The sequence below is a fragment of the Sorex fumeus genome, unplaced genomic scaffold (genome assembly GCF_029834395.1).
Source record: "Sorex fumeus unplaced genomic scaffold, SorFum_2.1 ptg000072l, whole genome shotgun sequence".
NCBI lineage: Eukaryota > Metazoa > Chordata > Mammalia > Eulipotyphla > Soricidae > Sorex > Sorex fumeus.
The window spans coordinates 44490559-44517581 of record NW_026606129.1 but is presented as its reverse complement, the minus strand read 5'-3'; the positions used below and the strand labels follow the sequence as shown (position 1 = coordinate 44517581).

The 27023-nt window shown below is 45.5% G+C and overlaps 1 non-coding gene across 1 annotated transcript; it reads right to left on the bottom strand.

Moving 5' to 3' along the window:
- Positions 1–5057: 5057 nt before the first annotated feature.
- Positions 5058–5161, bottom strand: LOC130037943 (U6 spliceosomal RNA). The gene has a single exon (XR_008794527.1). It is a non-coding gene; the product is annotated as a U6 spliceosomal RNA (small nuclear RNA).
- Between the last annotated feature and the right edge of the window lie 21862 nt (positions 5162–27023).

Sequence of the window (27023 nt, the reverse complement as noted above, 5' to 3'; positions counted from 1 at the left end):
CCACTTATAAGCAAATTTCATGATTTCATCTTTCCTAACAGCTGCGTAGTATTCCACTGTTGTAGATGTACCAAAGTTTCTTTAACCTGTCATCTGTCCTCGGGCACTGGGGTTGTTTCCAGATTCTTGCTATTGTAAACAGTGCTGCAATGAACATACATGTGCAGATGTCATTTCTACTATGCTTTTATTGTACCCCCGGATATATTCCAAGAAGTGGTATTGCTGGAAGCTCAATTTCCATTTTTTTAAGGAATGACCATATTGTTTACCAAAAAGGCTGGACCAGTTGGCATTCCCACCAATAATTAAAGAAAGTCCCTTTCTCCCCATAGCGCTGGTTGTTCTTGTTCTTTTTGGTTGTGCCAGTCTCTATGGTGTATGATGTTATCTCATTGTTATTTTGATTTGCATCTCCCTAATGATGGGCTGGAGCGATAGCACAGCGGCAGGGCGTTTGCCTTGCATGCAGCCAACATGGCCGACCCGAGTTCGATTCCTCCGCCCCTATCAGAGAGCCCGGCAAGCTACCGAGAGTATCTCGCCCGCACGGCAGAGCCTGGCAAGCTCCCCGTGACGTATTCGATATGCCAAACACAGTAACAACAAAGTCTCCAATGGAGACGTTACTGGGCCCGCTCGAGCAAATCGATGATCAACGGGAGGGCCTCCCTAATGATTAGTGATGTCATACTCCTTTTTTAAAAAAAAAAGATACTCTATGGTTTAAAATACTATTAATAATGGTTTCTCGTGCAAATAATTCCAGCACCACACCCATCACTAGTGTACCCATCTCCCTCCCCCAAGGACTCTAATACTTCTCCTTTTATTTGCCCACCCCCAACTCAATTGTGTGAGTTCAGTTCTCTTATTACATTGCCTTTGGACCTTATTTCGCTTCTTACATTCCTTTTCTTGACATTCCAACCTACTTTATCTTGGACACAATTTCATATATTGAGCTTTCATATATTTTTTGGAGACAATCAAGCCTGGTGTGGAGCCTTGGTGGTGGACCTGAGGATAGGGTGCCTGTTTCCCTTGTGTGCAGGGTGGTGGTGGTATGGAGAGGCATCTTGCAAAGTGGCACAAGGTGCCAAGGGACAACATTCGAAACTGATGAAGTCATACCCGAGGGAGGCTTAACAAAAACATGTGTTAAGGTGATCTTGTGTTAAGTGTGGACCTCTGGGACATATTAGGGACTGAATGGTGCTAGACACCCTAACTCTAAAACGTGTCATAGAGACTGTTTTGAGCTACAGTCTTCCATGAACCAGCAGGCCCAGCAAAAACTCTAAAAACAGGACATAGTTTCTCTGCTGGTAAAGGTGAAGCCAGAAATTAGAGGCAGAAGTGGGAAAGCAGAGGCAGGACTTCTGAGTGACCCATTCTAGAAGCTGAGCAGAGAAGAATAGACTGTAAATCACAAAGGTGCACCAAGAACCAAGCAGGAAAGCTGGAGTTTAGTCAGGTTGCTTGATGGGAACAGAACAGGGTCACAGAAACAATATGGAACTTGAAACACATTGCATTCTCCACTGATGATACCTTCTCTGCATAGGTTAGCAAGCATGGCATATGTTCCATGAAAAACGTTTCCCTAGAACGGTATCGAGCTTATAAAACCTCCTTGTGAAGTGCGTCCAAGGTTTGACCCCTCTGTGGTGATAGCCAGGACGAGTCTGCATACAGAACAAAACTGGCTTGCCTCTCTCCTACTTCTCCGGACCGCCTGTTTCTTGGTCATATTTCTATAACAAAGAAATTAGAATTTATTGGAAAGGGCATTTCCATTTGTAGAGATTGTCTCCTTATATCCTGCTGGGCGAGGAGCGCTCTGATCAGGTCTCAGGAGAAAGCCCTGCCTAACTCCACTTAGCTAAGCTTCTGCCCCAACCTTTCCTGGTCATCTTTTCTCCCCTCATTGCCTCTCTCTCCCAGAATCTTCTTTTACTTTAGCCTGTGTAAGACTAGGGTCCAAATTTCCCTTTTGATCACTCTTTTCTGGGTGTGAGAAGAACAAGTTAGTGCCGGTGGTGGTGGTGAGTGTCTTTTTGTTTGTTTTCCCCTACAAGACATCTCCCAGAAAAGCATGCTGAAAGTAGACTATAGACTGAACATGATTGCCACTCAATTCTTCTTTTACAAACCACAGCACCCAAAAGGAGAGAGAGAACAAAGGGGAATGAATGCCCTGCCACAGAGGCGGGGTGGGATGGGGGGATGGGGGGTGGGAGGGATACTGGGATCAGTGGTGGTGGAGAATGGGCACTGGTGGAGGGATGGGTACTCGATCATTGTATAACTGAAACCCAAGCACAAAAACTTGTAAGTCCACAACTGTACCTCATGGTATTTCACTAGTAAAAATTAAAAAAAGACATCTCCCAGAAAGTGGGTCTGTGACAAACAACCATATGTAACTGAAAGGATGGACCTATAACAACAAAAGTGTCCAGTTACATGCTCCTCAAGGCGCCTGGCAGAGACAAAGCAGGGGCTAGAGAAAGAACTCTGTTAGCCATAATCTGGCAGGCAGGAAGATGGGGGCTCCTGTCTTTGATAGCCACCTTGCCCATGTGGTCAGTCACAGAAGCAGTTTCTACAGGAAAAGAGCAGAGAAGTCTTCTTTCAGATACCACACAGGGGGTGCCAACTGATCAGTAAAAGTTCGTGATGGCTGGTCGTCTGAGACAAATTTCAACGTATCGTAAATCAGAGAATCTGATTAAAAGTGCAGCCCACACATTATCTTCCCTGTAATAGCTTTTTATTTGAGAGGGGGGATGTGGGGAAGGGCAGACAAGATAAAGGAAATGTTCTTTTTATTCTCAGAAGCCTCTGCTCAGAGAAATTTCCTGGTTTAAATTTTTTTCTTTGGGTTTTGGGTCCATACTTGTTCTGTGCTCGGGGTCACTCCTGGCCATGCTCTGGAGACCATGAGCTGCTGGGGATTGTGCAAGGGACACCAGCAGATGCTCCAGCCTGTGGAGCTGGCTTCCTGGCTTAATTTTGTCATTTTGTTCTGTTTTAGCTCTGAATTATGGCAATGTAAAAGTTTCTCTCGTTTTGTGTATTTTTCTTTTCCCTTCCTGACTTTTAACACAATGCATTCGTGGCTTAGATTGTCACCCACCTCTAAACTCCCATAACAAAGACTAGATTATTCTATTTGAACTAAAGAAGATAAATAAAAGGATTGTGAGATAAAAGAGGAAAATCAATTTGCGAATACTTTCAGGTACTGGTGCCCAAGCTGAGAACTCCGGTGTTTTTTTTTTTTTTTTCCCAGAGTAGAAGTGGGTAGCCCCGGTCGCCAAGACTCCATTCTTTGAAAGCCCCGGCAGCCAGGTCCACCCACCACCCACAGCCTGTGTCTTGCAACTCATCGGTTTAGATCCTGAAGTCTCTGGACCGCACGGTGTTGGACACCTCCTAAGGCAACAAACAGCTCAATAAATTCTTGCACAAGGACTTAACAAGCCTGGGATCAGATGTGACAATTTTCATATAGACTGCATTCTCAAATCTATTGATTTTAATACTGCAGCTATGTTAGCAAATTAATTTCAATTCTCTAATTGTAGCAACAGTAGCAACAGTTGTGGCTTTTTCTACATTGAATAAAATTAAAAAAATTTTTTTTTGGAAAATCTAGGATTCTGTGAAAGATGGAATTTCTTCACTTCTACACAAGTTTAAAAAATTTGAAAATGCTTGGGCCTGTATGAAATATATAGATCAAGATTTTACTGGCTACTTTAAAATGACCAAAAATGAATCAATAGAAAACCCTCCTTTAAAAAAAAATGAATCACTGGGAGATGCACAGTTATAAAGCTGTTAATGATCTGATTTAACCATACAGTGTTCCAACACCCATACCTCCACCAGTGCACATTTCCCACCACCAATATCCCCAGTTTCCCTCTAGACACAGCTCCCACTCCTCAGCCTGCTTCAATGGCAGGCACTTCTCACCTCTCTCTCTCTCTCTGTCTCTGTCTCTCTCTGTCTCTCTGTCTCTGTCTCTGTCTCTGTCTCTCTCTCTCTCTCTCTCTCTCTCTCTCTCTCAATCTCTCTCTTCCTCCCTCCCTACCTGTCTCCCTCTCACTTCCTTTTGGGCATTATTATTTGCAGTACAGGTACTGAGAAGTTATCATGTTTGGTCCTTTACCTACTTTCAGCACGAAGTTCTTATCCAGAGGGATCATTTCCAATCATCATTGCCATAGTGGTCCATTCTCTATCCCAACTGCCTTCCTTCCCAGCACTTGAGGCAGGCTTTCAATTGTGGACCAATCCTCCTGGCCCTGGTTTCTACTGTCTTTAGATATTTGTCTCATACTGTCAAAACTGTCTTCTGTTTTTGATGACTGGTTAAAGAAACTTTGGTACAACATCTACACAATGAAGTACTATGTAGCTGTTAGAAAAGATGAAGTCATGAAATTTACATACAAGTGGTACTACATGGAAAGTATCATGCTAAGCGAAATGAGTCAGAAAGAGATGGATAGACATAGAAAGATTGTATTCATCTGGGGAACATAAAGAAACAAAATAGGAGACTAACACTCAAGAATAGCCGAGATAAGTACCAGGAGGTTTACTCTATGACTTGGGGCCAGCCGCACATGCTAGGGGAAAAGGCAGCTCAGATATAGAAGGGAGCACCTAGAAAAGGGTGTTGGGAGGATCCTCCCAGGATGGGAGATGCATGCTTAAAGTAGACTATAGGCTGAACATGATTGCCACTCAATGCCTCTTTTGCAAACCACAGTACCCAAAAGGAGAGAGAGAACAAAAGGGAATGCCCTGCCACAGAGGCGGGGTGGGATGGGGGGATGGGAGGTGGGAGGGATACTGGGATCAGTGGTGGTGGAGAATAGGCACTGCTGGAGGGTTGGGAACTCGATCATTGTATAACTGAAACCCAAGCACAAAAATATGTAAGTCTACAACTGTACCTCATGGTGTTTCACTAATAAAAATTTAAAAAAATCTTCTGTTTTCTTCTTTTTATGTCATTTCATCTTTTAGTTCTGTTCACAGCTATGGATCACCCCACAAAATTTGCCTATCATCCTTGTGCAGGGCCATGCTGATTTCTGTAGTGTTCCAATTTTAGTCTCTGTGCTGCCAAAGCAAGCACAGGTTTGTTTTTTTTTTAAACATTTGAATTCATTTCTTAATTTCATTTTGAAAATGTTGGGTAGGAGACGGGGCTGAGGGGGTAAGCCCTGAATTCAGAGCACGTGGTGTGGGACTCCTTATCAAGGATTTTCCCTTTTCCTTCCTCCCTTAGGTAGAGGATTTGACAAAGGCCAAATAGAGGCAAAGATTTCAAGGGGCTCTCACCTTAATGCCCCCCTACCTCCACCCAATCTGACCACTTGGGTGATCCAGGCTTCAAGTGCTTCTGAACTGCCTAGTCTGCATCAAAACGTTAACGATCCCATGTACCACCCCCTTGGGTTTCTGTTTGTTTGTTTGTTGTTGTTGTTTTGTAGTATTTTACTCAGGCACCATGATTTACAATCCTGATCATGAGAGGGTTTCATGTATCCACCAGAGGGTCCTCTTTCCTCAACTACTGTCTCAGTGACTCTGCCCCCTCCCTTTCTCCCTGCCGCTTTAAGCTCAGTTCTGTAGAGCTGCTCTTAGTTTTATTGCCTTTCCCAATTTGTTATTCCCCTATGTTGTTTCTTTATATCCCATGTATAAGGGCGCATTCTGTGTCTGTTTCTCTCTGATTAACTTCGCTCAGCGTGATATTCTCCAGATCCACCCAGATAGCAGTAAATAGCATGATTTCATCTTTTCTTATAGTTGAGTGGTATTCCTTTGTGGGCATACACCACAAAGTTTCTTTATCCAATCATCTGTTCTTGGACCTTCGGGTTGTTTCAGACTTTCTTCACTTAATCACTTAACTTCCCGTTAGTCGTCGATTTGTTCGAGCGGGTGCCAGTAACGTCTCCATTTGTCCCTGTCGCGTGCTAGTGTAGCCCAATGGCATCTGTTCGCTCCGGGAACATGAAGGGCCTCAAACCGATCATTCATGATCTTGATGAAGAAGTCTGACCATCTGGTAGGTGGGCGGCCACGCGGTCTTTTGACATCCCGTGGAATCCAATCAGTAACAGCTCTAGTCCAACGGTCGTCTTTAAATCTCATTACGTGACCAGCCCATCTGATTTTCGACACCTTGGCAAATGAGACAGCGTCCCTGATCCTTGATCATCGACGGATGTCAGAACTCCGGATTCGTTCTCTCATTTGAGTGAAACGTGATATTCCAAGCATAGCTCTTTCTATTCTTCTTTGGGAGACCTGAATGGCGTTCTCATCTTGTTTGCGTAGGGCCCAGGTCTCTGAGGCATATGTTAATGCAGGAAGAACAGTGGAATCAAAGAGATGTGCCCGGAGCCGGAGGTTCTTCGTCCTCTTAGCTATTTCTTCGACGTTCTTGAAGGCGTTCCAAGCCTTAAATAGAACTGCAATGAACATAGGAGTACAAGCGTCTTTTTGGAAGAGACTTTTGGGCCCTTGGGGAAGCTGCTTCTGAGAGGTGTGGGTCGTATGGAAGGTCCATTCTTGGTGTTTTGAGAAGTCTTCATACTATCTTCCAAAGATATTGCCCTAGTAGATGAGGATGCTTTTCCCCCACAGCCCTGACCCCTGGTCTTTCTGACTCCTGCGCTAGCGGTGCCTAATTGAGGAAAAAACAAGCACCAAGAAAGATACACAAGCCTTGGAAAGCCTCTGTCTCAAGTGGAGATCCTAATGGTGAGCATTCCAAGTCCTCTGAGGATAAGGTCTTCAGAGAGGTTTTGGGAAGGGATCTCATTCCATTGGGCTGCCCATGTTGCTGGTCCCTCTGAAGAATATTTTCATCTCAGTTCTTTCTTCAGTTGCAGGGCCAGTCATAGCCATGTGGTTGTTTAACCACCAGGTGGCAGTGTCGCCATTTCCCTGAGTCCTCCTGACACCACTGGGCACTGGACTTGATGTAGTAGAGGAGTGACCCATCCCTGTCACCCAGACAAGCTGGAAATGGCTGTTCCCCCTCACTTTCCCTCTTCCTGGAAACTGCGGCAGCATTTAGGCTGCTAAGTCCCCGTCTTTCAGAACCATCCTTTACTGGGGGCTTGTTTTGTTCCAGGTCCTTCTATACATATCCTAACTCCTTTGCTCCCCCCAAAGGCCTCTGTGGGGCGGGAGAGAGAGGGCAGGAAGTGAAGCATGTGCCTTGCATGCAGCGGTGGTGGATGGGACCCTGGTCCAACCCCCACGGTGTCACAAATGGTTTCCAGAAGACCACCCAGGCGCACCATGCACAGCTGGGTGTAGTCCCCTTCCTGAAAGAAAAGAAGCAGATGCTATAAAACTTCTTATTCTGCAGGTGAGGAAATTGAGAGGCCAAGAAGGGAACATGGTGAAAGTCACTCAGCAGAGTGGGGGTTCCATCCCAGGCAGAGAGGCGCAGAGACTCTCTCCTGGGGACCACAGCCATGTCGACTCCCTGAGACTACCCCTAGTGACAGCCCTGAGCGGAGACCCAGTGTCCAGAGAATAGGAAGATGGGAAGAGATAGGAAGAGAAGACGCTGCCTGCAGAATGCCAGCACCGTGAGCCAGGGACCCGGCTTGTGGGGACATTTTCCACTAGACCCCACGTCTCCTGTGTCTCAAGGCCGGAGCTGACATCAGGCCCCCCAAATCCTTCTCCTCTAGATCAAAGGAGACCCTGTACCCTGGCTTCCTAGAATGCGGGACTGTTTGCTAGTTGACACCTTGAAACCCTTGCCCTCTGTGGCTGCCCATCCGGAAGACTTATCTTTGAGGCCCTCTTTGCTTGCCCCTGCACTCTGGGTGGACATAGCAGGGGGCCTCAGAGTGCCTTCTGTGTGAGGTTTGTCATCTGGCCTCGATCATAGGCTCCTCCTCAGTGCCTCTGTCCTTCTCCTGTCACAGCTCTCTGGGCTGGAGCTCCCTGTGGGGATCACACCAGGGCGGGCTCTCGGGGTTCAAGCCAGGACAGAATGTCGCCCTTCAGGCTTCCTCCTCATGGAGCCCTGGGCATAACCTGGAGGAGAGTACAGCGCTGTGACCACAGTGGGTATTACAGGACAGCAGGGCCTGGGCAGGACTTGTTGATTTGGGGCAGCCGCCAGACAAGCACGTGGCTGTGAGTTCCATCCCAGGTAGGGCCACAGGTGCTCAGCACGTGTTTTGGCAGTTCTACTTACTGCCTGTGATCCCAGTACCACCACGAGCCATAGCTGGCAGCACCGTGGCCAGTTGTGTGCAAGCACCACAACCAAAAACCTACAGGCAGGGTGAGCACTGGCATTAAGAGCATGGCTCCAGGGTCGCAAAGTTCCACCGGTGGCAAGCACAGCCACAAGCACCACAGTGACCACTGGGTGAGTGCTACATTTGGGAAGTGAGCAAGCATCGCAGTTAAAGGAGGCATCAGCAATGGCCAAGCACCAGGATGAAAGGAAAGGGGTTGCAACCTCTGGCAACCCTGTCCCCTGGCATGGCACCCCAGAGAGGTGCTTTTTAGTGGGGCATGTGCGTGGTCAGTCCCAGTTATCCTGACAACAAGAGCAGTGAGAGCAGGGGGAAAGTAGTTAAAGTGTTGATCTGTCCTCGAACTCACACCTGCCTGTCCTATAACCTGTCACTGTCACTGTCCTCCCGTTGTTCATCAATTTGCTCGAGCGGGCCCAGTAATGTCTCCACTGTGACAACTGTTACTGTGTTTGACATATCGAATACGTCACGGGTAACTTGCCAGGCTTCACCATGCGCGCGAGATACTCTCGGTAGCTTGCCGGGCTCTCTAGAGGGGTGGAGGAATTCAAGCTGGGTTGCCTGGGTCAGCCGCGTGCAAGGTAAATACCCTACTTGCTGTGCTATAGCTCCAGCCCCTATAACCTATTCTTGGGATTTCAACCAGAGCAACGAACAGCAGCATCCACAAAAAAGCGTTTGCATCAGAAAATTCATTATGAGCTTGAAACTGGGGACAGATCAGATGTTCCCCAGTGGTGAACAGCGTAGCCAGGAGGAGAGCATCAAGGGCTGCAGTGCATGCTCTGCAATCTTGTGTCCTGAGTTCAATTTGCACCCCAGCACTGCTGAACCCCATGAGCACCCTGGAGGGTGACCCCAGAGCGCTGATGCAGAAGCAGTCCCCCGCATACAGCCAGTTGTGGCCTCCCAAACAAGCAAACATACGAAGAAGGAACAGGGGCATGGATAGATGCTTTATGCTGTACTCACAGGAGGCAACACGACAAAGCCAGCAACGAATAACTCACTCATTAGTGAAGATCTCACAGACATAAAGAAAGAATCTGGACTCACGAGGTTTGTGTTCTAGGACTCTGTGTATTTGAAATCCTAGAAATGCAAAGCCGATGAACGGATAGTTAGAAAAGCAGAACGTTTGTGGCTTCAAAGTAGGGCTGGAGGAGATGAGGGAGAGAGAGAACCCCTGGAAATTTCTCTACTCCAGCCTTGAGACAGCAGACAGGAGGTGGAGTGAGGGTAGGGAGATGGGAAGCAGGTGTTTTTCCAGGGCTCTGTATTTCTAAGGTCTTGAAAGTTCCAGAGATTAGTGTAGCTGGCATAGCGCCAATCAGTTCAGAGCTCTCTCTCCCAATCCTGCTTTGCTGCAAAATGAGGCCATGTAGCTAAGAGATGGTCTTATATTTCTTTATGGAAGCGTGTGGGAGGGAGAGCCCATCCTTATTTTCCCCTTGGGATACATATGTGATGGTTGGGGATTCAGCAGCCCTATTTTACTACAATTTTGAAATTTAAGTCTGGAGGTATTTGGAAAAGCTCCCCTTAGTAGAGCTGTCAAAGCCATCCTGGCTAGTTTATCTCTGACATTACAAACAAAACACAATCAGAAGGGAATAGTATAGGAGGTGAGGTGCTTGTCTTGTAAGCAGCTGTGGAGGCCGTGACCCAGATTTGAATCCTTGGCACCACATTAAGTTCACTGATCAATCACCAGGGGTCACTCCAGACACAGCCAGGAACAGTTTCTGAGCATGGCTGGTCTTGGCTCCCCCAACAAACCCATATGAAAGCAGATTTCAGTGTGAGTTTCAGGCGCTACGACTCGGCATTTTCTATAATTTATAGTCACACTGAAGTCCAAGTGATAAAGGTTGTAGGACAGATGTTAGAAGTGTAGGCTCTGTAAGCATCCAGATCCCTGGCCATAGGTGAGCCTGCGGTAGTGGCTTACTGTATGTCTCTGTACTTTATTAAGGAGAGTGGAAATAGAAGTAACTGCCAGGTGGGGGCTGCTGGAAGAATGAGACATGTTGGCAAAGGGAAGTATAATATCTTTCGAGAGTAGTAAGCAAAAAGACTGCAAACAGTTCACGGCAAGAGGAAGTGTGGGATTTATTATTTTCACACAGATGTTCACATGCAGTGTGTGTGAGTTTGTGTGTGCATGTCATTGTGTGTGTTCATGCACACGCTCATGAGAAGCATGAGAAGGAGAGAGAGAAGGAGAGGAAGGGAGAGAGAGAGAGAGAGAGAGAGAGAGAGAGAGAGAGAGAGAGAGAGAGAGAGAGAGAGAGACCTGGTCAGTGACACCATCAGTTCAGTCCATACTGGTGCTGTCCAAGGGGAAAGTTCCTTGCAGGGCGGCAGCTGTGGCTTCTCAGCTCTCAGTGAATCTAGCCCAGGGCCTCCTCCAGGACTGACATTCTCCTCCTGCTTTCTGCGGCAATGTCCCCCCAGGCCATCCTGGACCCCTGCAGCCGCAATCCTTCCTTGACTCTGCCTTCCTCTGAGTTCAGAATGAAGAGGCTTTTCCACCCTTCCCCCAGACCCTCCCCCAGAGAGGGGTACAAGCTGCCAGAGTTAGGAAATAAAAAGCCGGGCTCTTGGGGCCAGAGAGTTAGCCGTGCACGCTGCTGACCTGGGTTCGATCACTGGCATCCTTGACCACTACTAGGATGGATTCCTGAATGCAAAGCCAGGAGAAGTCCCTGAGCTTTGTTGGGTGTGCTCCCTACCATCCCTCCTCCCCAAAAGACAGACATTCATTTAAATATAGGTTTGAGGCCAACAGTGAGTGTTTTTTTTTTTTTTTAAAGTAGAAGTGTGTCCTGGATATTGTGTTATCTGGAAACCCTCAGAATGGGATTCTCTGCCTGGCTCTGAGGTAAGACTCTGCCCAAAGTATTTCAGTCCTTGGCAGGTTTCATCTGCTGGGTGGGTCGAGTTGTAGGACTATTTCCAGGGAAACTCGGAGTCTGGAGATATGGTGCTTATTGCTTTCCATAAGGTAGCCCCAGTTCGATCCCCAGCAACACATCTGGTCCCTGAGTACAGTCAGATGTCCCCCTCACCCAAACCAGCAGGGAAACTCTCAGAGTTCTGTTATTCAGCTCCAGGAGAAGAAAAACAGGCTCTGATAATGAAGACCCATCACCAGTCTTCATGGTTTCTAGAGATTTCTCCAAGTGACACGTCTCGAGCCTTTCACGTTCTTACAACTGAATGCTGACTCTGACATCTAAAAGCCGAGTTCACTTTTGTGGAATATAAAATAATATAATTTGAGACTAACACCTAAGGAAAGTAGAGAAAAGGGCCAGGAGGATCGCTCTGTGGTTTGGAAGCCTGCCTCATGTGCTGGGGGAGAAGGAAGTTGGGATGGAGAATGGATCACTAAGTCAATGATGGTTGGAGGAAACACTCAGAATGGGAGATGTGTGCTGAAAGTAGACTAAGGACCAAACATGATGGCCTCTTAGTATCTGATTGCAAACCATGATGCCCCAAATTACAGAGTAAGAAGGAATGTACCTGCCACAGAGGAGGGAGGTGGGAGGTGGTGGGGGTGGGGGGAGGGGTACTGGGGACATTGGTGGTGGAAAATGTGTGCACTGGTGGAGAGATGGGTGCTCAATCATTGTATGACTGAAATGTAATCATGAAAGTTTGTAACTGTATCTCATGGCAATTCAATAAAAATAAAATAAAATGAAAAAGTAAAATAAAAGCCAAGTTCAGGTCTTGACTCTTGTATCTGTGGCCCCTTGTGTGGATGTGGTTTTGAGCTCCAAGCACTTGGGTCACACTCGGAGGGTCTCACTGAAATCTCTCCCCACTCTGGGATTTCTTCTCCTCCTGTCCTCACCCTGTGCTTTGTCTCCAGGGCCTGGTGACAGTTGTCAGGCGATTAGGGGCCAGGTGCACGTGTCCATTCGCATCCTCCCCCTCCCCCCTCACACGCTGGCATCTGTCAGAAAATACAGCACTCAGCTCCCGGGGGCTGCTTCCCGGAGGGGACTGTCACCATATCTGTTCCGTCAGCTGGTGCCAAATTCACCGCCTCTGAGAATCTCAGCCCGTCTCTCCGCTGTGTGATCAGGACTGAGACGCAAGACAGGAGGCTGCCGAGACGTTTGAAAGGCAGAAGGGCCTCAGTGCCGCGGGGATGGCAGGCGGCATCCCTGGGCCCTGGGGGTGTGGTGCTGCTGTGAGAAGGCTCCACAGCGTGTGCTGGGGACCGCGGGGTTCTGAGAGTGACGTGATAGACACAGCAGGACAACACAGGAGCTTAATTCTGGCGAGTGTTTATTCTCACTAAAATCAGGCTAAAAATGAACCTGTTTGGGTACGACACGGGCCTTAGTCACCAAAGAAAGTGTGACGAAGAGGCACGTCCTACACTTGGCAAACATGCCGAGCCTTCACACTTCCTGAGTCAAAGCGGCTGGCATTTTCGAAAGAGCCAAATTTAATCAAGGCCATTTTGAAAGAGCCAAGTGGAATCTGGAGACGTGAGGCCCACGGACACAGGATCTTACTGACACGTCGGCGGCAAAGCTCACAGAAGGAGACGGAGCGTGCCTGCAGCAGGGCCTCGGGAGATGGCCTGCCCACACTCTGCCACTCTGCCAGGGTCCAGCCTGCAAGAAGCGTTCAGGCCTCAGGAGTTGTACTTTCTCCCAGGAAGAGCTGGGAGGCTGTGGGAACTGAGTGGGCAGACAATTTGTGTCCTGGGGGAGTTTAGGGTTTTCAGCCTGGAGGATTGTATATTCAAGCAACGTCACAGCAAACAGGTCCAACTGTGGCACTCTGGAGATTCTGGTCTGTTTCTGTCTGACAATCACCAGGCCTGTCTATCTGTCCATCTGTATTATTTTCCTTCCCACTAGAGTGTGAACTTCACATGGGCAGAGGTTTTTTGAAATTTATTTTATTAATTAATTTTTTATTTTTTGCTTTTTGGGTCACACCCAGCGATGCTCAGGGGTTACTCCTGGCTCATGCACTCAGGAATTACTCCTGGCAGTGCTTGGGGGACCATATGGGATGCTGGGAATCGAACCTGGGTCGGCCATGTTGGCTGCGAGCAAGGCAAATGCCCTACCCACTATGCTATCGCTCCAGCCCCATTAATTAATTAATTAATTTTTAAAAAGTCCTCATTTGCTCACTGCTCTCTCACTGGTATCTTAAACATTGTCAGCACAGGGTAACCCCGGCATGGAGTCACTGAGTGAATGAATGCATTCTTCTTCTTCTTCTTCTTCTTCTTCTTCTTCTTCTTCTTCTTCTTCTTCTTCTTCTTCTTCTTCTTCTTCTTCCTTCTTCTTCTTCTTCTTCTTCTTCTTCTTCTTCTTCTTCTTCTTCTTCTTCTTCTTCTTCTTCTTCTTCTTCTTCTTCTTCTTCTTCTCCTTCTTCCTCTTCTTCCTCTTCTTTCTTCTTCTTTCTTCTACTTTCTTCTTTTTTCTTCTTCTTCTGGAGGAGAGGGGAATTGGACCACAACTGGTGATGTTCAGGCTCTGCACTCAGGAATTACCCTGGACGGTGCTCAGGGGACTGTATGGGATGCTGGGGAATCCACCTCTGGTGGCTGCCTGCAAGGCAAACGTCCTAAGGGCTGGACTCTCATTATGACTATTACTAATACTACATAGCATTCAACTAACAATAGTTGCAAGTGATCTAGCCTATGTGCTAATGGCATGTTCATCTGCTCTTAGCCAATCTTTCCAACAACCTGTATTAGTGTATCTATTTTATAGATGTGAAAACTGAGATCTCAGGATGCTCAATCCTGTACCCGAAACTTCATTGTCAACACTTGGAAAGTTAGTTTTCACATGGCTCTGCTTGGCTCAAAGTGTCCTGCTAGATTTCTTTCTTTAAAATATAAACATGGAGATAAAATTCACATACCATGTAGTTTCCTTGATTGAAATACTCAACCCAAGGACTCTGTAGTCTGAGCTGTATGTTGCAATATGGATGAAACGTGAAATCCTTCTACAAATGGCAGAAGCCAGTTATCAAAGAACACATGTTTCCCAGACAAATATTGACTCTTACTTGCCAACTGGAAGAACCTGGGAAAAATAGTCTATGATGGCTAAGGGAGATTTCTATATTCCCCCCTCCTGTGATGGTGGGGCTCCTCCCAGTTAATGCTCAATCTGGATGTGCAGCCTGAGAGATCAGTGCCTGGGCTAGTGGTGCTCATGGACCACCAGGGCTTCCCAGGGGAACAAGTGATGCTGAGATCAAACTCAGGGACTTGCTGGCATGTGCTCTACTGCTTGACCCATATGCATGGTTTAGAGTTTTCCTGTGTGTGTGTGCGAGTGTGTGTATGTGTGTGTGTGTGTGTGTGTGTGAGAGAAAGAGAGGAGAGAGAGACAGACAGACAGAGACAGAGAAAGACAGACAGAAAAAGGGGGAGAAAGAGATAGAGAGACAGAGAGAGGGAGAGGAGGGAAAGGAGAGGGAGACTAGGGAGGGAGAGGAGAGGAAGGAAGAGGGAGAGGGAAAGTGAGGGAGAGGGAAAGGGAGGAAGCAGTACTGAATCAGGTTCTAGGGTAGATGTAGGCTGAACTAGTGGACATTGTGGGGATGGGAAGCCTATGGGTGACAGGTTTCGTACTAGTGGGAGACATGTTTCTTCAGTGTGGTGGAGACACTAAGATACTTGATGGAGGTGGGACCTGCTGAGTCAACATCCTTGGTGAACTCGGAAATCAATCCTTTAGAGACTCTTGCAGACCCCCTTTGCTTTGGTTGAGGACCACTAGATGGACCCCAGGAGTCCTGGTTGCTCACGGTCCGCTCTTACTTCCTCTCCTTGTGTTTTCTATGGAGGTGGTGGTGGTGAGGTCCTTGTACAGCTCCCATTCTCCTGGGTGTCCTCCTGAGGTCAGATCTTTCCCAGCAGGTCCACTGTGTGGCGACCATCAGTGTGGTCCTTCAGGTATTTGTTGTGGCACAGCTCCACCTTGCCTACTGTTCTCTGTGTGGTGCCTGGCCATCTTTCTCTAAAGTGATGCTTTTCAGCGCCTCTCTAATTCTTTCTGAGCAGGCACTGAAGGAAGATGCTCAGAGCCTACGCTGCTCACCAGCTTGCTGACCTCTGTCAGGTTTCTGCCCTGAGTCCATTCATAGCTTCCCAGGGACCCAGCCCATTACAAATTTATGTCTGACCTCTGCTCTGACTGTTTCTTCTCCTCCAGATACTCAGTGGAGCAGACCAGACCTCTGTCCTCCCTCCTGGTCCTCACTTCCCTGATCCTATCACTGAGTTCATTTAAGCGATGGCAGGGCAGCCTGAATGTTCTCTCTGAGTCAATGGTTCCATAGGTGTCTTATTCCAAAGCCAGGGCAAGGTTCTCATCTGTTGAAAAACTTGCAAAAACTTGCAGTGTGCAGTTGATGTGTCGGGCAGTAAAGAATAATGGGGCTTTAAAATACCCAAGTGTGACTCATGTCATCATCAAAAAAGAACTTCGATTCTTTGTCTCAGAGGGTCACTTGGGACATTTCTCAGGGCTCACTTTCTTTAGCCCTTGAACAGAAACACGAGTGACTTGTTTTCTGTCCAGTAACACATGGTCATGATCACTGTCCGTGAATAAAAAGAGTGGGTCCAGTCAGAGATATTAACCCATTCTACAATCTTTACTTTTTTAAAAATGTAGATTTAATTTTTACTCATAAGTGGGGAGGTCTGATAAAAAGACAACTCGTTTTTTATTTTTTGAGGGTGGGGGGTCATACTCGGTGGTGTTCGAGGCTTACTGCTGGCTCTGTGCTCAAGGATCAGTCCTGGTGAGGCTCGGGGAACCATATGAGAAGCCAGGATTGAACCCAGGTCGATGGCATGCAAGGCAAGCATCCTAGCCACTGTACTATTGCTCTGCCCCCAGGACAAACTCTTCTATCCACAGCACCCAAGAGAAGGGGCACACTGGGTTCCCCTTCTCATAAGGGCTGGTTGGGAGCTCAGAAGGAAGCACTGGCATAGGAGAGAGTTCAACAATCTGCAGGAGCTGAGAGGGAGATTTCTACAAGGCTTTAGGGTTGGCTACTTTGGAGAATTCCAGCAGGTTCTGGAATTCTAGTTAGCTATGATCTGGGGGTGAAAGGGCTGTGGGTGGTGACCCAAAGTGTGAGAATCAGACAAAGGAGGTGGTTGGGGCCTGGGCTCTGGATTGAGAGATTTGCCTTTCAGAGATGACCTCTCTGAAGATATTTTTAACTTGATCCTTTTTTACAGGGCCTCACTGTATCACTGAACCACTTCCCCAGCCTAGCATTTCTCTTATATTTGTAAAAATGTCCCTAAGAATTGAATTGGAGCTCTGGGCATGCGCAGCTAGCCCCATCTCCTAGAAAGCCGGTTTTCTCCCCTGATCTGCGCAGGACGGGCATGGAGGCCCAGCTCTGGGCAACAAAGCTGAACGGCTCCTATTCCAACCAGGTACAGCCCGCCCCCAAGGGCCTGGGACCCTCTCTGGGCATGCGCAGCTAGCTCCATCTCCTAGAAAGCCAGTTTTCTCCCCTGATCTGCGCGGGATGGGCACGGAGGCCCAGCTCTGGGCAACAAAGCTGAACGGCTCCTATTCCAACCAGGTACAGCCCGCCCCCAAGGGCCTGGGACCCTCTCTGGGCATGCGCAGCTAGCTCCATCTCCTAGAAAGCCGGTTTTCTTCCCTGATCTGCGCGGGATGGGCACGGAGGCCCAGCTCTGGGCAACAAAGCTGAACGGCTCCTCATTCCAACCAGGAGACGTTCCCAACTCCTCGCCCAGTGCCAGGGACTCTTTCTGGAGCCACGGCCCGTAACACGGCCATGAAATATTTTCCCACTACATATGCCATAGGAACCACAAGCTATCTTCTTAGATGGAAACTTCTCTAGTTTAGCTCAGCCACTAGAAACACAGTAGCCAATAACTCATAAGCCTATCTAAACTCACACTGCATATCAAGCAGAATAGTAACAGTGAACGTCAATGGTAAAGCAACGCAAAAGCCCACCAAACTTTCTTATTGAAGAGTCTAGCCCAGATGACACCAACAGTACTGTAGTGTTAGACAACCTCTCTGACAAGGAATTCAGAAGGGAGCTACTTAGGATGCTTAGGGAACTAAAAGAAACAATGGAAAGCAATGTCAATAGAAGACAAGAGGATTTGAAGGCAGAAATGAGGAAAATGCAATCGGAAATGTCAGACCTGAAAAATCTCATAGACGAATTGAAAAACTCAGTGGAAGGCCTCAGCAGCAGAGTAACATCTGCTGAGAACAGAATCAGTGAGCTCGAAGATGAACTTCAGAGACTCTCCAGAAAAGAGCAAAAAATGGAAAAGAGACTCACAATTCGGGAACAGATGGCAAGAGAAGATCGTGATGAAGCCAAGAGGGGTAACATAAGAATTATTGGAGTCCCAGAGGGACAGGAAGAAAACCTCGATGAAGAAGGAACTGTCAAAGACATCATTGCTACAACGTTTCCAGAGCTGAAGAAAACTTGTGACCACATTCAGGAGGCCCGAAGGGTACCAGCTAGAAGAAATCCGAATTAAAATACCCCAAGACACATTCTGATCAAAATGACCAAAACCTTAGACAGAGACAAAATTCTGAAAGCAGAAAGATCGAAGAAAGAAATCTCTTACAAAGGAGCATCCTTAAAATTCACAGCTGATTTTTCTGATGAAACCCTCGTGGCCCGAAAACAGTGGTGGGACATAGTGAAAAAACTCAATGAAATAAATGCCTCCCCAAAAATACTTTTCCCAGCAAGACTCTCATTCATAATAGAAGGAACAACACACAGTTTCACAGACAAACAACAGCTCAGGAACTTCATAGACTCAAAACCATGGTTACAAGAACAACTAAATGGGCTACTTTAAGGCAAGAAAAGCCCCTCAAATACACCAAATTTTAACAGAACAATGGGACAAAATCCCATAACAATAATCTCTCTCAATGTCAATGGGCTAAACGCACCAATTAAAAGACATAGAGTGGCAGGATGGATTAGAACATTGAACCCAACATTCTGCTGCCTGCAAGAAACACATCTCAATCGTCAAAGCAAACACAGACTCAGAGTCAAAGGCTGGAAAACAATCCTACAGGCAAACAGCTCCCATAAAAAAGCTGGGGTAGCCATCCTAATATCAGACCACATCGATTTCAGAGTGACGAAGGTTATAAGAGACAGTGAAGGCCATTTCTTATTGATCAAAGGATCTGTACAACAGGAAGAACTTACAATAATAAATGTATATGCACCTAATGAGAGACCAGCAAAGTACTTAAAACAACTACTCATAGATTTGGAAAAAGACATCAATAGCAACACAATACTAGTGGGAGACTTCAACACCACTTTGTCACCTCTTGATAGATCAACCAGACTCAAGCTTAGCAAGGACATACTTCATCTGAGGGAAACAATGGAAGAAAGGGACTTAGTAGATATATACAGGACACTTCATCCACAAAAAGCTGAATACACATTCTTCTCAAGTGTACATGGAACATTCTCCAAGATAGACCACATGCTGAGCCACAAAACATGCCTCCATAAAATTAAGAAGATAGAGATTGTATCAACAATCTTCTCAGACCATAATGTGCTGAAATTAGAAGTAAATCACACACAAAAACAGAAAACTAAATCAAACACCTGGAAATTAAACAGTGCGCTATTGAACAACGAGTGGATTAGACAGGAAATCAAAGAGGAAATCAAAAGATTCCTAGAAACGAATGAAAATGAGAACACGAGTTACCAAAACTTATGGGACACAGCAAAAGCTGTGTTAAGAGGAAAGTTTATAGCTCTACAAGCATTCCTCTGGAAGGAGGAGCGAGCACACATAAGTAACCTAACCTCACAGCTTAAGAGCTTGGAGAAGGACCAAAAAAAGGAGCACAACCCAAACAGGAGGAAGGAAATAATAAAACTCAGAGCAGAGATTAACGAGATGGAAACCCAAAAAACAATCTGAAAGATCAATGAAACCAAGAGCTTGTTCTTCGAGAAAATTAACAAGATCGATAAGCCTCTAGCAAAACTCACAAAGAAAGGGAGAGAGAAAACCCTAATAAACCGAATCAGAAATGAAAAGGGGGTCATTACAACAGAAACTACAGAAATTCAAAGAATACTCAGGGAGTACTTTGAGAAGCTTTATGCCACGGAACATCAAAACCTCGAGGAAATGGATAAATTCCTAGACTCCTACAGACTCCCAAGGCTGAACCAAGAAGACCTGGAATACCTGAACAGACCTATCACCATCAAGGAAATTGAAATGGTAATAAAAAGTCTCCCCAAGCACAAAAGCCCTGGCCCGGATGGATTCACTAGTGAATTCTTCCAAATCTTTAAAGAGGACTTACTCCCAATCCTCTTTAAGCTTTTCCACGAAATTGAAATATCAAAAACACTTCTGAACAGTTTCTACGAAGCAAATATTACACTGATACCAAAAGCAGACAGAGATACCACAAAGAAAGAGAATTACAGACCGATATCCCTGATGAACACAGATGCAAAGATTCTCAACAAACTACTAGCAAATAGAATCCAACTACTCATCAAAAAGATCATACACCATGACCAAGTAGGATTCATCCCAGGGATGCAAGGATGGTTTAACATTCAGAAATCAATCAACATAATACATCATATCAACAAAAGAAAAGATAAAAAGCATATGATTATATCAATAGATGCAGAGAAGGCATTTGACAAGATCCAGCACCCCTTTATGATGAAAACCCTAGCCAAAATGGGTATAGAGGGGACCTTCCTCAACATAGTTAAAGCCATCTACCACAAGCCTACAGCAAGCATCATCCTCAATGGGGAAAAACTGAGAGCCTTCCCTCTAAGATCAGGGACGAGACAAGGATGCTCACTATCTCCACTGCTGTTCAATATAGTACTGGAAGTACTTGCAATAGCGATTAGGCAAGAAAAAGATATTAAGGACATTCAGGTGGGAAAGGAAGAAATCAAGCTCTCACTATTCGCAGATGATATGATACTCTACTTAGAGAACCCAATAACCTCCACCAAAAAAATCCTAGAAACAATAGACTCATATAGTAAAGTTGCAGGCTATAAAATCAATACCCAAAAGTCCATGGCTTTCCTATACGCAAACAGTGAGAGAGAAGAAAGCAACATGAAAAAAACAATCCCGTTCACAATTGTGCCCCAGAAAATCAAGTACCTAGGAATCAGCTTAACTAAGGAAGTAAAGGACCTGTACAAAGAAAACTACAAAACGCTACTTCAGGAAATAAAAGAGGACATGAGGAAATGGAAAGATATCCCCTGCTCATGGGTTGGGAGACTTAACATTGTCAAAATGGCAATGCTACTGAAAGCATTGTATAAATTCAATGCAATCCCTATAAGGATACCCATGACATTCTTCAAAGAAATGGAGCAAACACTCCTGAAATTTATATGGAACAATAAGCCCCCACGAATAGCTAAAGCAATTCTTGGGAAAAAGAAAATGGGAGGAATCAACCTCCTGAACTTCAAACTGTACTACAAAGCAGTAATAATTAAAACAGCATGGTACTGGAACAAAGGCAGAACTGCAGACCAATGGAACAGGGTTGAATACACTGACATCTCCCCTCAATCAGATGATCATCTAATCTTTGATAAAGGTGCAAGTAATGTGAAGTGGAGTAAGGAAAGCCTCTTTAACAAATTGTGCTGGCATCACTGGACGGCTACATGCAAAAAAATGGGCTCAGAACTCTGCCTAACACCATGTACAAAAGTAAGATCAAAATGGATTAAAGACTTCAACATCAGACCAGAAACCTTAAGGTACATTGAAGACAAAGTTGGCAAAACCCTCCATGACATTGAAGCTAATGGTATCTTCAAAGATGCCACGCCACTGGCCGAGCAAGTGAAAACAGAGATAGATAAATGGGACTATCTTAAACTAAGAAGCTTCTGCACCTCCAAAGAAACAGTGACCAAAATACAAAGACAGTCTACAGAATGGGAAAGGATATTTGCCGAATACACATCTGACAAGGGGTTGATATCCAGGATATACAAAATACTAGTTCAACTCCACAAGAAGAAAACATCCAACCCCATCCAAAAATGGGGCAATGAAATGAACAGAAACTTTCTCCAAGAAGAAATCCGAATGGCAAAAAAGCACATGAGAAAATGCTCTACATCATTAGTCATCAGGGAGATGCAGATCAAAACCACAATGAGATACCATCTCACACCTCAGTGACTGGCCCACATTCAAAAGAACAAAAGCAACCGATGCTGGCACGGATGTGGCGAGAAAGGGACACTCCTTCACTATTGGTGGGAATGTCAACTGGTTCAGCCCTTCTGGAAAACAGTATGGACGATTCTCAAAAAATTAGAAATTGAGCTCCCATTTGACCCAGCAATACCACTCCTGGGAATATATCCCAGAGAGGCAAAATGTATAGTCGAAGTGACATCTGCACTTGTTTGTTCATTGCAGCACTCTTTACAATAGCCAGAAACTGGAAGAAACCTGAATGCCCAAGAACAGATGACTGGTTAAAGAAACTTTGGTACATCTACACAATGGAGTACTACATAGCTTTTAGAAAGGATGAGGTCATGAAATTTACATACAAGTGGTACAACATGGAAAGTATCATGCTAAGCGAAATGAGTCAGAAAGAGAGGGATAGACATAGAAAGATTGCATTCATCTGGGGGATATAAAGTAACAAAATATGAGATTAATACCCAAGAATAGCTGAGATCAGCACCAGGAGGATTACTCCATAGCTTAGTGGCCAGCCAGGCATTCTAGAGGAAAGGGCAGCTCAGATAGAGAAGGGAGCACCAAATAAAGGGTGTTTGGAGGATCCTCCCAGGATGGGAGATGCATGTCGAAAGTAGACTATGGACTGAACATGTTTGCCACTCAATGCCTCTTTTTCAGGCCACAACACCCCAAAGGAGAGAGAGAACACAGGGGATTGCCCTGCCACAGAGGCAGGGGGATGGGGGGATGGGAGAGGGGGGGATATTATCCATGGTGGTGGAAAATGGGTACTGGTGGAGGGATGGGTATCTGATCATTGTATAATCGAAACCCAAGTACAAAAATTGTAAATCTACAACTGTACCTCATGGTGTTTCACTAATAAAAAAAAGGAAAAAAGATTATACAATGGTATATGCATAAAATTTTTGAACAAAATTTTACATACAAAAAAAGAATTGAATTGGATATACCTAGGAAGGGCCATCCCCCACTGTCTGTCTTTCTTTCTTTCTTTCTTTCTTTCTTTCTTTCTTTCTTTCTTTCTTTCTTTCTTTCCTTTCTTTCCTCCCTCCCTCCCTCCCTCCTTTTCTCCCTCCCTCCCTCCCTCCCTCCCTTCCTTCCTTCCTTCCTTCCTTCCTTCCTTCCTTCCTTCCTTCCTTCCTTCCTCCCCCTCCTTTCCTTCCCTTTGCCTCCCTCCTCTCACCCCCTTCCCTCCCCTCTCCTTCTCACTGAATCACAGTGAGATACACAGTTACAAAGTTGTTCATAATTGGGTTTCAGTCATACAATGTTCCAAAATCTCTCCTTTTCACTTGTGTACATTTCCCACCACCAAAGTGCCCGTTTTTCCTCCCACTACCTCCTTGCTTCCCCAACCTGCCTCTGTGGCAGACACTTTCCCTCTCTCTCTCTCTCTCTCTCTCTCTCTCTCTCTCTCTCTCTCTCTCTCTCCTTTTGGCCATATGGTTTGCAATACTGTTACTGAAAGCCTATCAGATTTGTCTCTTTACCTCCTTTCAGCATTCAGTTCTCTTCAGAATAATCATGTCCAACTACCATTGTTATAGTGTTCTCTTTTCTGTCCTAACTAACATCCACTACTTGTGTCAAGTTTCCAGTCATGGAACAGTCAGGACCATCCCACTGTGACCAGCAAGACATCAAAATGTTAGTGCACCCCTGTTTCCACAGATAAAATGACCCTACTCAAAGGTGAGACTTTTCTTCATGCTGGTGACTGGCAGTTGTCCGGGAGGTAGGAGAAGTCACTTTTGTTCTCTCCTGTCTCCCCTCCAGACACCCCCTCCACCCACTTTCATACAGTTGTTGAAGACTCTGCCATGTTGGAGGGTTAGAGCAGGGAGTAGGATAGGTGGGGGTGAGGGAGCGACTTAGTATACTGCCCTCAACATGCCCATGTCCACACGTCCCCATAGTTGTGCCCTTGTGTGAGACTGACACATCTGATTTACAGGAAATACATGCACCGATCCTTGATTTTCCAGGCAGGATTATGACCCTAGACTTAGGCACTCCCAAAATTGCAAAGCAAAGTCCTCAGCTGTATCCAGAGGACTCCCTGGAATTCCCACTGAACTCCATACTCTCTAGACCAGAAGTAATGGAGAGAGTCATCCATACAACCTCTTTAAAGACATCTGCCACTGCAATGTGCCTCAATTGATTCCCCACTTGGGGGCCAGGGAGATGGCTGAAAGGACAGGAGCCCATGCTTTGCATGCAGGAAGCTCACCCTGCACAGTGCCTCTGTACCAGCAGGAGAAGCCCTAGAGCACCATGCAGGATGTGGCACCACAGAACAAACAGAACAAGACCTTCCAAAACTAAAGACAAAGACTCTCCCTGAAACCTTGTGTCTTCCCACACTGGTCTTGTTTGTACTCTGGATACTGCTGAGAGGTCCCGCTTCCTAGATAAGCCTGCACACAGGGTCACTACGTCTCAGTCTTTCGTGGTTCTGGGAGGGTTCATGCAGTGCAACAGCTCCTAACACAAAGCCAGGAATCTTGCTTCACCCTCCTGCTAGATGGACATTAGGACCATGGACAGCTCAGGGCATCCCCCTTCTCCAGCAGCCTGTGTTTGGGAGTTTCCTGATTTGTAGAGCTTTCTTTCTTTCTTTCTTTCTTTCTTTCTTTCTTTCTTTCTTTCTTTCTTTCTTTCTTTTGCATAGCTTAGAGTCATAAGAGAGAAAGTTGGTCTCTCTCTTTATGGAACTTTCAGATACTGCTGTCTGTGTTTGCCCAAAGCAGCCTGGAGATGGGCCAGAGCTGCTCAGATGGCAATTACCTCCACCAGCTTCCCTTCTTCCTCCCTCAATATAGTTGCTAAAAATGCTCCACATATTCCAGGCAAGCCCTGAGGGGCTGAAGGTGGTGGTAAGGGAGTGGGGGTGGCGGGCAGGTGGATTGGAGGGGTTTCTGGAATCCTGAGTCTTGGGTAAAATGGATTTTTAAAAAAAAATTAGAGTTGATCTGGTTATCCCCAAGAATTGGCACTATCTACCTGATTTCTAGTCCATTTCAAGCCATTTCACAAAAGCAGTTCTTCCTTTTCTTTCTATCCAGGAGGAGTGAGAAAGATAGAAAAATGGGTGGGAATTTAAAATAGATCTTTTAAAGACATGCAGTCCCTAATAAGATATATTTTCAAAAATCAGTACTCAACTTTTCCAAAACTTTTTGACTTTTCATACACACACACACACACATACACACACACAGACACACACGCGCATGCACACACACTCTCTGAGATACTGGATGCTTCTCAGATCCAGCTGAAGATAGAATCTTATATATTTCCCAAGTTGTGATCAGAGAAGCAAGGGACTGGTTTTCTGTTGGGCAGCTCATGATAAATTCATCACAGCCACAGCAGCCGAAATCTTCATAAATAATTCTGGCATCCTTCTTTCCTCATTATTTGCTATAAGCCCTTCGGGGCAATTAGTTTCCATAGAAAAGAGTGGCTTCCCGTTTACACAGTTGCATTCACAGCACTTTTATGAACATTTTATTTCCTCAATATCTAGATTAATTTTTGCCATGTTGGATGTTTTATTTAGGAAAACCCAGGAAACAGCTGTGATGAAACTGAACTGAAGCTGTTCAGGGATCATCTCCTGGTCAACTGTACCCCCTATTGTTCGGAGGGCACTATGTTAGAAAGGGGAGGCAGTGACTGTACAAAAACGTGATATGGAGAAATACTTGGAGACGTGATATGGAGAAATACTTGGAGATTGCAAGCTGTGAGAGTTAAAAGGGCAGAATGTTGTCACAAAACTAGGAAAAGCAGATGTGGGATAAAGAGTCGATACCAAGAAGGATGGTTGGGTTTTGAAAGATGGAGAGAAATTTAGACAGAAAAAGGATGGGTGGAGTTCATAGGAAAACAGGCTGGAGTCTTCCCGTTGGGCATGCACCAGACCATCAGAATGAGAGTTGTGCCATGTGTGTCTAAGTAGAATGCTCTAGGCTTGTTCCTTGGCACCATTGAGAATCAAAGTAGACAACCCCTGGCAAGTCACCTCTTTAGGAAAATAATCTAAAAAATAAAATGCACTTTTGCCAGTAAGAGAATTCTATGGCTAAAATAAAAACTTACAAAGGGAAGAAGACTGGATGAGGGCTATTAAGAAAACTCTGCTAGAAAGTACAAGAAAAGTAGTTATAGGAATAATATCTTTTTTGTTTTGTTTTGTTTTTTCTTTTCTTATATTTATTTATTGAATCACTGTGGGAATAGTTACAAAGCTTTCAAGATTAAGTCTTGGTCATACAATGATCAAACACCTTTCCCTTCACCAGTACTTATTTTTTACCACCAATACACCCCCCTCCCACCCCTCCCAATGCCTGTGAGGCAGATAATTTCTACTTAACTCTCTATTTTGATTACATTCATTATTTCGACAAAAGATGCACCATTATTGTTTAGAATTTCCCCCTAACAATCAGAATTGCTGAAAAGGCATTGTGAAATCATTTGTTTTATATAGCTGGCTATGAGAACCATATGATGTTGGATTTTGGATTTCTGATATTTTACTAGGTAAGTCTGGAGGGATTTTTGCAAAGAGCCAGATAATTGTGAGATTGGTTTTTGTGCGTCTGGTGTTATGGCTGTGCTGGAGAGCCGCTCATGGGGGGCAACTCGTGACTTCGGTAGGGCATGAAGAGTGAGCCGGTACTGCCCCCCCTTCCTATGAGACTGCAGTTGCCCTGTCACCACCGAGGAATAATATCTTGAATTAGATTTGATGGCCAGGATTTGCATGCCTACTCTTGGTGCTCACACACTTTGTTAGAATGAGGCTGGGGTTTGCATACGTGGCTGAATGGATATCTCAAAGTGCAGTGCTGTCAGGACTGCATTTGGTGTGTGCTAACAGTGCTAGAGATCAAAATCTCCCATACATACCTGCAAGACGGTGGCTCTGTCAATGGTCAATCCTCAAATCCCTGAGGGGGACTTTTATTTGTTTGTTCTTGATAGTGCCAGGAATTGAATTTTGGGTCTTTCACATGCAAAGAAGTTCTCTGGGATGAATCATAACCTTGAATCTAAGGATGACTTTTTTTGAAAAAAAATTATAAACATGTTTACTTAAATAATGTCTTTATAACCATGAAGAAAATAAAATACACAAAATATAAGTTGATGAAAATTACTAGCAATAAAAATTGACACCTTGCTCTCCAAAAACTTGAGTTGTCACCAGTTAGACCACATACTTTCCCCCAAGTCCCCTACAGAGCTAGCAATTCATACTTTGATATTTTCATAACACTGTCACTGTCCTCCCATTGTTCATCGATTTGCTCGAGCAGACCCAGTAATGCCTCCATCGT